This window comes from Dendrobates tinctorius, unplaced genomic scaffold, assembly GCF_039654945.1.
Source record: "Dendrobates tinctorius isolate UK_male_01 unplaced genomic scaffold, ASM3965494v1 ptg000099l, whole genome shotgun sequence".
In the NCBI taxonomy this organism is placed as follows: domain Eukaryota; kingdom Metazoa; phylum Chordata; class Amphibia; order Anura; family Dendrobatidae; genus Dendrobates; species Dendrobates tinctorius.
In genome coordinates this window covers 6,841,692-6,854,255 of record NW_027361767.1, presented here as the reverse complement: position 1 = coordinate 6,854,255, position 12,564 = coordinate 6,841,692, and the positions used below count along the sequence as shown (strand labels likewise).

The window sequence follows — 12,564 nt, the reverse complement described above, 5'->3', positions numbered from 1 at the left end:
GCTGGAGGGGCTCTGTCACGTTCTCCTCCTCAGCCGCAGTGGAGCACTGACTGCGCATGCGTCACTCTCGCCCAGTGCGGTTCAAGCCTCGCCCGAGATTGTGAGACGCCGCATCCAGCAGCTGATTGGCAGCCGGCGAATGAATGAGTGGACACGCCCCTTACTCATTCTCCAGCCCCCCTTTGTCACGCCCCTCGGTGTCACGTGGCCGGCGTGCTGAGGCCTGCGCCGCCATCTTGGTTAGGGAGGCCGCTCCATTCTTGTGGAAACAAAGGCTGTGAGGAGAAGTTACCTGAGGACTAGAGACGCTGTCCTGTAATAAACACGCGTGGGGGTTAGGAAATCTCCACTAAGGTCATGAATAAAAACAATTCAGGAAGTAATAACTTTATTTATAGTCGGTGGAAGCAAAAAAACATGAAACAGGGACCATAAAAATAAAATAATAAAAACTGATTATTTCATGGTTTCTGTTAAAGGAGCTGGAGAGAAAATCGTGGTGAAAAGTGGCTACGGCTGAACAGCCAGTGTCCTCCGACAACCCCCAATCCCAACATTCAATGATCTGTGGGGGTCCGACCTCTGGGACACCCCCTGATGTAGACATAGGGGGTCACTGCACGGCTCGAGGTCCGACCTCTGGGACACCCCCTGATGTAGACATAGGGGTCACTGCACGGCTCGAGGTCCCATCTCTGGGACACCCCCTGATGTAGACATAGGGGTCACTGCACGACTCGAGGTCCTAATCTCTGGGACACCCCCTGATGTAGACATAGGGGGTCACTGCACGACTCGAGGTCCTAATCTCTGGGACACCCCCTGATGTAGACATAGGGGGTCACTGCACGACTCGAGGTCCTAATCTCTGGGACACCCCCTGATGTAGACATAGGGGTCACTGCACGGCTCGAGGTCCCATCTCTGGGACACCCCCTGATGTAGACATAGGGGTCACTGCACAACTCGAGGTCCGATCTCTGGGACACCCCCTGATGTAGACATAGGGGTCACTGCACGACTCGAGGTCCCATCTCTGGGACACCCCCTGATGTAGACATAGGGGTCACTGCACGACTCGAGGTCCTAATCTCTGGGACACCCCCTGATGTAGACATAGGGGTCACTGCACGACTCGAGGTCCGACCTCTGGGACACCCCCTGATGTAGACATAGGGGTCACTGCACGGCTCGAGGTCCCATCTCTGGGACACCCCCTGATGTAGACATAGGGGTCACTGCACGACTCGAGGTCCTAATCTCTGGGACACCCCCTGATGTAGACATAGGGGTCACTGCACGACTCGAGGTCCCATCTCTGGGACACCCCCTGATGTAGACATAGGGGTCACTGCACGACTCGAGGTCCTAATCTCTGGGACACCCCCTGATGTAGACATAGGGGGTCACTGCACGACTCGAGGTCCTAATCTCTGGGACACCCCCTGATGTAGACATAGGGGGTCACTGCACGACTCGAGGTCCTAATCTCTGGGACACCCCCTGATGTAGACATAGGGGGTCACTGCACGACTCGAGGTCCTAATCTCTGGGACACCCCCTGATGTAGACATAGGGGTCACTGCACGGCTCGAGGTCCCATCTCTGGGACACCCCCTGATGTAGACATAGGGGTCACTGCACGACTCGAGGTCCGATCTCTGGGACACCCCCTGATGTAGACATAGGGGTCACTGCACGACTCGAGGTCCTAATCTCTGGGACACCCCCTGATGTAGACATAGGGGTCACTGCACGACTCGAGGTCCTAATCTCTGGGACACCCCCTGATGTAGACATAGGGGTCACTGCACGACTCGAGGTCCTAATCTCTGGGACACCCCCTGATGTAGACATAGGGGGTCACTGCACGACTCGAGGTCCTAATCTCTGGGACACCCCCTGATGTAGACATAGGGGTCACTGCACGACTCGAGGTCCTAATCTCTGGGACACCCCCTGATGTAGACATAGGGGTCACTGCACGACTCGAGGTCCTAATCTCTGGGACACCCCCTGATGTAGACATAGGGGGTCACTGCACGGCCCGAGGTCCTAATCTCTGGGACACCCCCATATCTAGACATAGGGGGTCACTGCACGGCTCGAGGTACGATCTCTGGGACACCCCCTGATGTAGACATAGGGGTCACTGCACGGCTCGAGGTCCGATCTCTGGGACACCCCCTAATGTAGACATAGGGGTCACTGCACGGCTCGAGGTCCGATCTCTGGGACACCCCCTGATCTAGACATAGGGGTCACTGCACGGCTCGAGGTCCGATCTCTGGGACACCCCCTGATGTAGACACAGGGGTCACTGCACGGCTCGAGGTCCGATCTCTGGGACACCCCCATATCTAGACATAGGGGGTCACTGCACGGCTCGAGGTACGATCTCTGGGACACCCCCTGATGTAGACATAGGGGTCACTGCACGGCTCGAGGTCCGATCTCTGGGACACCCCCTAATGTAGACATAGGGGTCACTGCACGGCTTGAGGTCCGATCTCTGGGACACCCTCTGATCTAGACATAGGGGTCACTGCACGGCTCGAGGTCCAATCTCTGGGACACCCCCTGATGTAGACACAGGGGTCACTGCACGGCTCGAGGTCCGATCTCTGGGACACCCCCTGATCTAGACATAGGGGTCACTGCACGGCTCGAGGTCCTATCTCTGGGACACTCCTTGATGTAGACATAGGGGGTCACTGCACGGCTCGAGGTCCGATCTCTGGGACACCCCCTGATGTAGACATAGGGGTCACTGCACGGCTCAAGGTCCGATCTCTGGGACACCCCCATATCTAGACATAGGGGTCACTGCACGGCTCGAGGTCCGATCTCTGGGACACTCCTTGATGTAGACATAGGGGGTCACTGCACGGCTCGAGGTCCGATCTCTGGGACACCCCCTGATGTAGACATAGGGGGTCACTGCACGGCTCGAGGTCCGATCTCTGGGACGCTCCTTGATGTAGACATAGGGGGTCACTGCACGGCTCGAGGTCCGATCTCTGTGGGACACCCCCTGATGTAGACATAGGGGTCACTGCATGGCTCAAGGTCCGATCTCTGGGACACCCCCTGATCTAGACATAGGGGGTCACTGCACTGCCCGAGATCCTAATCTCTGAGACACCCCTGATGTAGACATAGGGGTCACTGCACGGCTCGAGGTCCTAATCTCTGGGACACTCCTTGATGTAGACATAGGGGTCACTGCACGGCTCGAGGTCCGATCTCTGGGACACCCCCTGATGTAGCCATAGGGGTCACTGCACGGCTCGAGGTCCTAATCTCTGGGACACTCCTTGATGTAGACATAGGGGTCACTGCACGGCTTGAGGTCCGATCTCTGGGACACCCCCTGATGTAGACATAGGGGGTCACTGCACGGCTCGAGGTCCTAATCTCTGGGACACTCCTTGATGTAGACATAGGGGTCACTGCACGGCTCGAGGTCCTAATCTCTGGGACACCCCCTGATGTAGACATAGGGGGTCACTGCACGGCTCGAGGTCCTAATCTCTGGGACACTCCTTGATGTAGACATAGGGGTCACTGCACGGCTCGAGGTCCTAATCTCTGGGACACCCCCTGATGTAGACATAGGGGGTCACTGCACTGCCTGAGGTCCTAATCTCTGAGACACCCCCTGATCTAGACATAGGGGGTCACTGCACTGCCCGAGGTCCGATCTCTGGGACACCCCCTGATGTAGACATAGGGGGTCACTGCACGGCTCGAGGTCCTAATCTCTGGGACACTCCTTGATGTAGACATAGGGGTCACTGCACGGCTCGAGGTCCTAATCTCTGGGACACCCCCTGATGTAGACATAGGGGTCACTGCACGGCTCGAGGTCCTAATCTCTGGGACACTCCTTGATGTAGACATAGGGGGTCACTGCACGGCTCGAGGTCCTAATCTCTGGGACACTCCTTGATGTAGACATAGGGGTCACTGCACGGCTCGAGGTCCTAATCTCTGGGACACCCCCTGATCTAGACATAGGGGGTCACTGCACGGCTCGAGGTCCTAATCTCTGGGACACTCCTTGATGTAGACATAGGGGTCACTGCACGGCTCGAGGTCCTAATCTCTGGGACACCCCCTGATGTAGACATAGGGGGTCACTGCACTGCCTGAGGTCCTAATCTCTGGGACACCCCCTGATGTAGACATAGGGGTCAGTGCACGGCCCGGGGTCTGATCTCTGAGACACCCTCTGATCTAGACATAGGGGTCAGTGCAATGCGCGAAGTCCTGATCTCGAGGGGTCCAAGCAGTCGGACATGTACCAAACAGAAAGCTATCCCCTACCCAGTGTACAGAGGGTAACGTGAAGGGGTCGACCAGCAAAGGCGACGTCTCTTCCCTCTGTGGGGTAGACACTAGCTTACTGGGACCAGTGGATCCCAGACAATCAGCAGAGCGGGGTTCCTTTATGCCCGTTACAATGGAGCCACGTGCCCGCAGAGTTGGACTGACCCACCAGAGAAGTGGAGAATCCTCCAGTGGGCCCTGGCTTCTTCTTCAGGAGAATTCATAGCGCAAACCTTGAGTGGGGCCCTCACAATCAAGTCCTCTGGTGGGCCCAATGTTCTTCAGTCTGACCCTGTGTGCCTGCCCTTCCCCAACTCCATTCATTACCAATGGGGCTGTGAAGTTTTTCTGCCAGTCCCATAGAGGATGAATGGTGCAGCGGTTGGGCGTGTGCACTGCTCCATTGAAACGTGCATAAAGGTGCCCCGCTCTGCCGATTGTCCAGGATCCACTGGTCCCAGTAAGCTGTCGCCTGTCCCGTACAGTTGTGATGACTTCTGACTGGACAATCTTTTTATATGGGAAAAACAGGAGACAAGCAATTCGCCCAGCACTGCCCTGATCTGGTATCCAGTACGGACCACCGGGACAGGCGGCCTCCCCCCCCGCGGCCCACCACCCTGTCCCTTACTAGACCCCGAGATGTCACAGAACCTACCGAGCCCCCTCAAAATGACAATCTAAGCATACAGAAGAGAAGACTACCTGCCACGGTGGTCCGCACTGGACGGCATAAAGGAAGTGTGAACGGGGCGTAACGGTGGAAGACGGGGACTAATCCTAATGATTCGCATGTTTTCATTTCATGAAGGCGCTGGAGATCGGTACAGAACGCTTCCATTTGGGAAACCCCAGTCACACACCCGGGACATGCATTACGGGTACGATCGCTAATAATGGGCTCGTTATATAAGGAACAGCGCCCCTCGCTCCCCGCATGGGGTTACACACAAGTCACATGGAAGATGCCAAAATTACTTTTCCAACATGGTTGTTATAGAGTTAATGAAAACACTTGAAAAGGGGCATCTTGTGACTGTGAAGCCTACCAAGCGGCACCTGCCCTTATTAAAGATGGCGGCTGCTTCCCCCAGCCGTCTCCATGGCAATCAATGCCATCCTTTTTCTCTATAGGACAAAGAGGGAGCAACGTCGTGACGTCACGCCGCCCATGCCGCGCTTGGAGTATATAAAGCGGAGGGGGAGGGGAGCACAGCTTAGTTGAGCAGTGAGCACAGTGTTGGCCGTGGGAAGGGGGCTGCAGCCGGCTGAGTCCCGGAGAACGGTGGCTGCCGGCGGTGTAGAGAGGTGAGCGGCGGGGGCGGCTCGGCCTCTAGAGGGCGCTGTGCCCGGCCGGAGAGGAGGAGGGGAGCGGGCTGGGCAGTCATTGAATGAAGTGGGCGGGTAGTGGGAGGTGCAGCCGGGACAAAGGGGCCTGATTGCAGCGAGGAGCTCCAGGTATTGGGGTGCTGGGGGCAGGGCTGGCACTCACCTCCTGTGTGGGGCAGGGTGGGTGACACTGGGCACTGCCATTGCTTGTGGCATCATGTGCCCCCCTCTCCTATGGAAATCCATCATGTCTGTACTTTCTGTAAGTTGCCCGCTCTGCCCCAAAAGTTGGCGTTGACCTTAGTTTTTGGTGCCTACGTTGGGCAAGTCGCCGGGTCACCGTGCCCCTGGGGTGAACTGAGTGGCACTGGTTGGCGGGGTCACTATGGGCAGACCTGCGGATGTCGTGCCAGCCGTGATGGAGATGGGCGCTGGGTGGCACCGGCATGGGAATGGTTGGGATCGACTGGTAGTGCTCCTCGGTATGGAGGTGCCATGGCAGCGCCATTCTGTGTGCCCGCAGTGTATACGGCATGTCTGGAGTAGCCGGTATTTGCTGGATGGTGACTGGCGACTATTCCTAGATGGCTCCTGGATCCGGACGGCATCGTGGTGCCAGGCTGGCGGCGTTGGCTGCTTATTGCTGCACCTGTCCACTGGTTGGACATTACAAGGCAGAGCGTAATAAAGGGCAGATGCCTGGAGCCATAGATGACCGTTATACCGTGTAGATGACCGGTGTGCGGCATGACTGGCATCTGCCCAGACTGTAACACATTATGCCCATTGGTTTATCTGGGGCATGTGGGATGCAAATAAGGAGGATGCAGGCATGATGGGCAGGGGAAGACTTGGTCACTATGGTGGTCCTCTTTATGGTGCCGGTAACATACTTGATCTTGTGCTATGTCTAGACCCTCTTGTTTCCAGGGGCTGTAGGTGGTCACAGGTTATTTCTAGACCAGGTGGTGGCCTAAGACCCAAGACTAAAGGTGGTCGTATCGCCTCTATTCCTTCCGACTCCACCATACACATGCGTACTCGATTTGGTGGAGTGTGCTCCTGTAGTCGGTGGGGGTGAAGCGTAAGCTGCCGCTAGACTCCTCCGAGGACAACGCTGAGATTCTGCTGTCGAGACGTCATCGTAAGCATTAGACGATTGGTCCGTTGGGCTTGTGTATGGCCGCTTGCAGGGGGAGAGGGGGGCCGGCAGCTGCAGGACACATAGTCCATCTTAGAAGCGGGTTGTTGGCCCCTTGGTTTCCCCCATGTCTGCCCCATACACTCTAGGATGTTGGCGAATGCTATTGGCAGTAACGGATACAGGCAATGCTAACGTAAATCTGCGTCACAACACATCTCTTAGTTTAAGGGCTCCTTCACAATGGCGCTGAAGGAATTGGTGTGACATCTGTCATCACTTTTGTCAGTGCAATTGGAAGATGATCGTCAATGGTTCCTCTTGGTCTGTGGGTTCATTTATACCACCTGACATCAGTCTGTTGCTTGTAGTGGCCCTGGGGGTGGGATGATGCCAGTAGCCATTCTGGTGGGGGGGGTTTGGCTGATAGAGATCCTGGTGGTAGCCCAGGTGGTTGGGGGCTTAGCTGGTGGCCCATGGGGGGGTGAAGCTGGTAGCGGCACTGGTGGCTCAGAAGGGGGAGCTCTAGTACTGGCCCTGGTGGCTTGGGGGAGGGGATGGGATTCTGCTAGAGTCCTCGGTGGCTCAAGGAACGAGGTGTGCTGCAAGCGGCCCTGGTTTCTCAGGGTTGAAGAGTAGTTGGTAACAGCCCTTGTGCTATGGGGAGGGGTAGCTGGTGGCTCGAGGTGGTAACAGGTTGTGGCCTCAGTGGTTGGGGGGGTAGCTGGTAGGCGGTCCTGGTGGCTCGAGGGGTAGTGCTTCCTTGGTGCTTATTTCTCAGGAAAGGGGGTTGATTGTGGGGTTGTTGGTGGTAGGCAGGTCCTCAGTTGACCCCCCCCTTGCACCTGACAACGTCCAGTTGATAGATCTTGCCTTTCTTACAGGTGGGTACCCATCTTCTGTAGGACTCCCCATGTACCCCTGCATGCCATCATTTTATGATCTGTGGAGGTCCGTCCTCCACTGAATCAGCGGCTGCAGCGCTGGCTTAGAGCAGAATCCCGGTGTACGCATTCCCTGCACATCCAGTACTCGCCCCCCCCCCCCCCATTCACTTTAATGGGGTCTTGCACAATTTATGGCATTGCAGGTTGCGTGGTCATCCTTTGTGGTTCTCCCCTATTGTCGACTTTTGTAGTTTTCTGTCCCTGATGCTCCCAAAAAAAGCCGTTGTCAGAGGGTGAAAAGGAGGAATAATGGAGGTGACTGAGCAGAATGGCACCATTGTTCTGTACCAGCTCTTGGAGCTTTCTTCCTTCTATATCCTCCTGCCATCTGTGCCCGTGTGCCGGGCATTGCAGGCTACCGTCCCCTTATTTATGATTTATCCATAGTACCAGGGATTACTACTCCTCGTGCCATTCACCTGCCCTCCATCCACTGCATGGGTCGCTTCCGGCTCTTCCTTTAAATATTCTAGTCATCATTTGTTATTTCTTGAAGTCATGTTTCTTATTTATTGTCTTATTGCATTCGCCAACTTTGTTCCGCGACAAATTTTTAAAAATGGCGCGCACGCTCTATGAATTCAGCGGAGAATTAACATGCTTTTTGTTTTTCTTTACCCGTTCTTCTTTTGAAACTTTCCAGTGGTCATAAGTCCTTTAAAAATTAGCGATTTAAAAAAACTCAACTTGAAAACTCTTCCAGTAATGTTACTCTGGGCACGGACAGGAATGAGGATTGATCCCCCAACGCTTCCCCCCCCAAAAAAAAAAAAAAAAAAATGTGACATTTGGTAAAAGTCACATTTCACAACTTAGTCTACAACATCTGGATAAGCAAGGAAAAATAAAAAAAAAAGAATGTAAATAGTCCCATCATAAAAAAAAGGCAGGGTGGGTTCGGAGGCCAACGGTTGCGTCAGCCTTAAGGATGGTGCAGCAGCGGAGGCAACTGTTTGCGTGGGCCTAGAGGGGGGTGGACAGCGGAAGCTAATAGTTGTTGGCCTGGAGGGGTTGCATTGGCTTCGGGGGGGGGGGGGGGGGGAGGACGGTGGAGGAAGTTAATTGTTTCATTGGCCTGGGGGATATGCAGCAGCGGAAGCCAGTGGTTGCGTAGGCCTGAGGGGGGACAGCGGAAGAGGTCAATGGTTATGTCAGCCTGGAGTGGGTGAGGGGACAGCGGAGGAGACCAACGGCTACGTTGTCCTTGAGGAGGCACAGCAGCGGAGGCCAATGCTTGCGTTGGTCTGGAGGAGTTGCATCGGCCTGGGGGTGGGGACAGCGGAGGAGGCCAACGGTTGTGTCGGCCCATGGAGGGGACAGCGGAGGAGGCCAACGGTTGTGTCGGCCCATGGAGGGGACAGCGGAGGAGGCCAACGGTTGTGTCGGCCCATGGAGGGGACAGCGGAGGAGGCCAACGGTTGTGTCGGCCCGTGGAGGTGACAACGGAGGAGGCCAACGGTTGTCGGCCTGTGGAGGGGTCAGCGGAGGAGGCCAACGGTTGTGTCGGCCCGTGGAGGGGTCAGCGGAGGAGGCCAACGGTTGTGTCGGCCCGTGGAGGGGTCAGCGGAGGAGGCCAACGGTTGTGTCGGCCCGTGGAGGGGACAGCGGAGGAGGCCAACGGTTGTGTCGGCCCGTGGAGGGGACAGCGGAGGAGGCCAACGGTTGTGTCGGCCCGTGGAGGGGACAGCGGAGGAGGCCAACGGTTGTGTCGGCCCGTGGAGGGGACAGCGGAGGAGGCCAACGGTTGTGTCGGCCCGTGGAGGGGACAGCGGAGGAGGCCAACGGTTGTGTCGGCCCGTGGAGGGGACAGCGGAGGAGGCCAACGGTTGTGTGGGCCTTGAGGAGGCGCAGCAGCAGAGGCCTGGAGGGGTTGCATTGGTAAGGGGGGACAGCGGAGGAGGCCGTTTTATCAGCCTGGAGGGGGCACATAGGCCGATGGTTGCAGCAGCCTGTAGAGGGAGGGGAGTAGCAGCAGACCGCGCCGCCGTTCGTTGAGCCGCCTCTCGCCGCTGTGTCTTTTCTGTGGCACAGATAAAAATCGTTCAATAATTAATGCCTTTTCTTTTGAAGCTTCTTTTCTGCTTTTTTCCCTTCTCTCCCTCGTGCTTTTCCCCTTCATCTGGGTAAGCAGCGTCTTGTTCTAGAGACGCCTAGTGCTTTCTCCTTGAGAAGAGCAGATTGTGTTTTATCTCTCCTCCATCCTAATTTAATTTGTATTGTGCCGTACCTGGACGTTGGCGGCCCAGCCTTGTAATTAACGCAAGCAAGACATCAAAGTGCGAGTAATTTCCCGCTCCAATCATAGAAGGGCGTTAATCAGATTCTTTGCTTTAATTAAATCTCCCAGTGCCATATAAAAGGAGCTGCCAGGAAGAGCCGGCCGCCCCCTCCCGCTCCGTGCCATAAATCGCAGCATTACTGTCGGATGGCGGCGGCGAGCACCTACCAAACGTTCTCCTGTGTTTAGTCAGTGACGGTCGGTGGCGTGGGCGGCTGCGTGTAACCTGACAGCTCCATTTTCATTTTCTGCCTCCAGCCGGGAGCTGCTTGATCATTTTCATTTTTTTCCTGTTCTTGATTAATTTGCCTCCTCTGCATTGTGCATGCGGCGGGGATCTGCGCCCGTTGCGGAGCGTCTGCAGCTTTTCTAGACGGAGCTAATGCTGGCGAAAGCAAGCGAGGAAGACGCCTAGTTAGGAGGGCCATGTCCTGGGGCATCGGTGAGGAATGTCACCTTATCGATGCAATGAGTTTGCGTTAGAGGTTTCGATTCTTCCGCTCAGATCGCATTCACTTCTATACGAGTTGAGCTGCAGTACCAAAAATGGCCACTACACGGTGTATGGAGCAGTGACATTTTGTCTCGTTGCATCCAGCATCTGACTACACGGGGTCTGCTCGTAGTCTGTTACCATGGAGACTTATAGGTCTCTATGGGAACAGTAGATCTTGTACATATGGGGAATGTGTGATCTAGTGACCGCTGGTGGATTTTAGTGATGTAATCCTTCCAGATCTGGGATCTCAGACATGCAGGCCTAGGCCACATGAGGCCCCGTCAGTAGTGACAGCAGTATATAAGGGGTTTATTTGAGAGAGTTGTTTGCCTCTTTAAAGGGGTTGTCCACTACTCGTAGAATCCCTTCTCAGTCTGAATGTTTGCCCCCGTTAAAGTAAAACGCCTACGCTGGCGCCATTCCAGTAGATGCCATGGCCACCCAAGGCTAAGCAATGGCATTGAGATCAGCCAGCTACGGTGGCCTGTAAGACCGTGCAGGGTCTAACAGGCGGAAAGCTGACAGATCTAATATGCCGCACTACAGTACAGCCATCGGGCGAGAAAAAGCTACAGGGCCATATGAACGCTTACTGTAGTTGAGAAAAAGAAAAATTGTAAAAATAAAGGGTAAAAATAATACAAATAGCAAAATATTTCACCACAATTTTTTTTTTTTTTTTTTTTTTTTAATGTAAAAATTAAAGTGTCTGTCTACACTCGTCCGTAACGTCCCAGGATATAAAACTACTATGACCCATATGATGAACGGCGTAAATTAAAAAAAAAAAAGTGTCGTCTTCATTACACTGACGGAGAAAAATAGAATGAAAAGTGATCAAAAAGTGGAATAAAAAATTACTGAAAGTTGTATCTCAACTCACAAGGAAGGCAGCCCCTGTCAACGTAAAGTGTTCTTTCTTACTGAGGCCCGTTGACCTCTCTGGGTTTGAGACCCCTGGTCCAGACTGTGTTTTGGTGTGTTTGGGGCGCCCTCTGCTGGGCTCTTCTTTATCGGCTCCCCTCGTCCTTCTCTTTGGTCTGTATCGGATTTGCTAAAAATCATCCAAAACCCGTAACGCCTGCTATGTATGCAGCCGCAGTGGCTGCCCGTCAGACGGAGGCGGCCGGTGGTGCCCTCCATTGATTTGCACGCTCGGGCTTAAGCTGCAGTCTACGTCCCTTGGACTAAGGTCAATTATTGCTGAATTACACCAGGAATACTGACAGTGCAGATATTGCGGGAACCCTGGCTGCGGCTGCCGGAGAGCTCTCTACATCATCCTCGCTTTGTGGCATGGTCCTCCCAGCTCTCCATAATCCCAGCACCCCTGGGGTCATGATGTGGTATGTGTACAGTAGTTTCGGGGGCTATAGGAAATGTGGAGCTTAGACTTTTTTTAAAGGGTTGCTGAAAACTCAGAGCTTGGCAAGGTCATGGCAGACTGTATAATAAATTTTATTTCTATAGCGCCGACATATTCCGCAGCACTTTACATTTCAGAGCGGACTTGTACAGACAATAGACATTACAGCATAACAATAATCACATAGATCATAACAGATACTAAGAGGAATGAGGGCCCTGCTCGCAAGCTTACAGTCTATGAGGAAAGAGGTAGACACGAAAGGTGGGTGGTAACAGTGGCCCTGATTGTATGGCCCAGCCATAATGTTAAGTGTGTAACAGTACAAACACAGAGGGCTAATGGATGCATAAAGCATGTGGGAACATGATGCTGGGAACCTGGTTATGGTAAAACTTTTGGCTGTGCCACACAGGGATAGTTGGGTTAATATGTTGAGGTGATAGGCCAGTCTGAATAAATGCGTTTTCAGGGCACGCTTAAAATTGTAGGGATTGGGGACTAGTCGTATTGACCTGGGAAGTGCATTCCAAAGAATTGGCGCAGCACGTGTATAGTCTTGGAGACGGGAGTGGGAGGTTCTGACTATTGAGGATGCTAACCTCAGGTCATCAGCAGAATGGAGGGCGCGGGTAGGGTGGTATACTGAAACGATGGAGGAGATGTAGGATG

The 12,564-nt window shown here is 54.4% G+C and overlaps 1 protein-coding gene across 1 annotated transcript in view; it reads left to right on the top strand.

The window, feature by feature from the left end:
• Positions 1-5,502: 5,502 nt before the first annotated feature.
• Positions 5,503-12,564, top strand: part of SMARCA4 (SWI/SNF related BAF chromatin remodeling complex subunit ATPase 4) — a 33,225-nt gene continuing 26,163 nt past the window's right edge. Inside the window, exon 1 of the mRNA XM_073587525.1 lies at positions 5,503-5,640. The gene's annotated coding sequence lies outside the window, so the exon portion shown is untranslated. The remainder of the gene's footprint in view (positions 5,641-12,564) is intronic.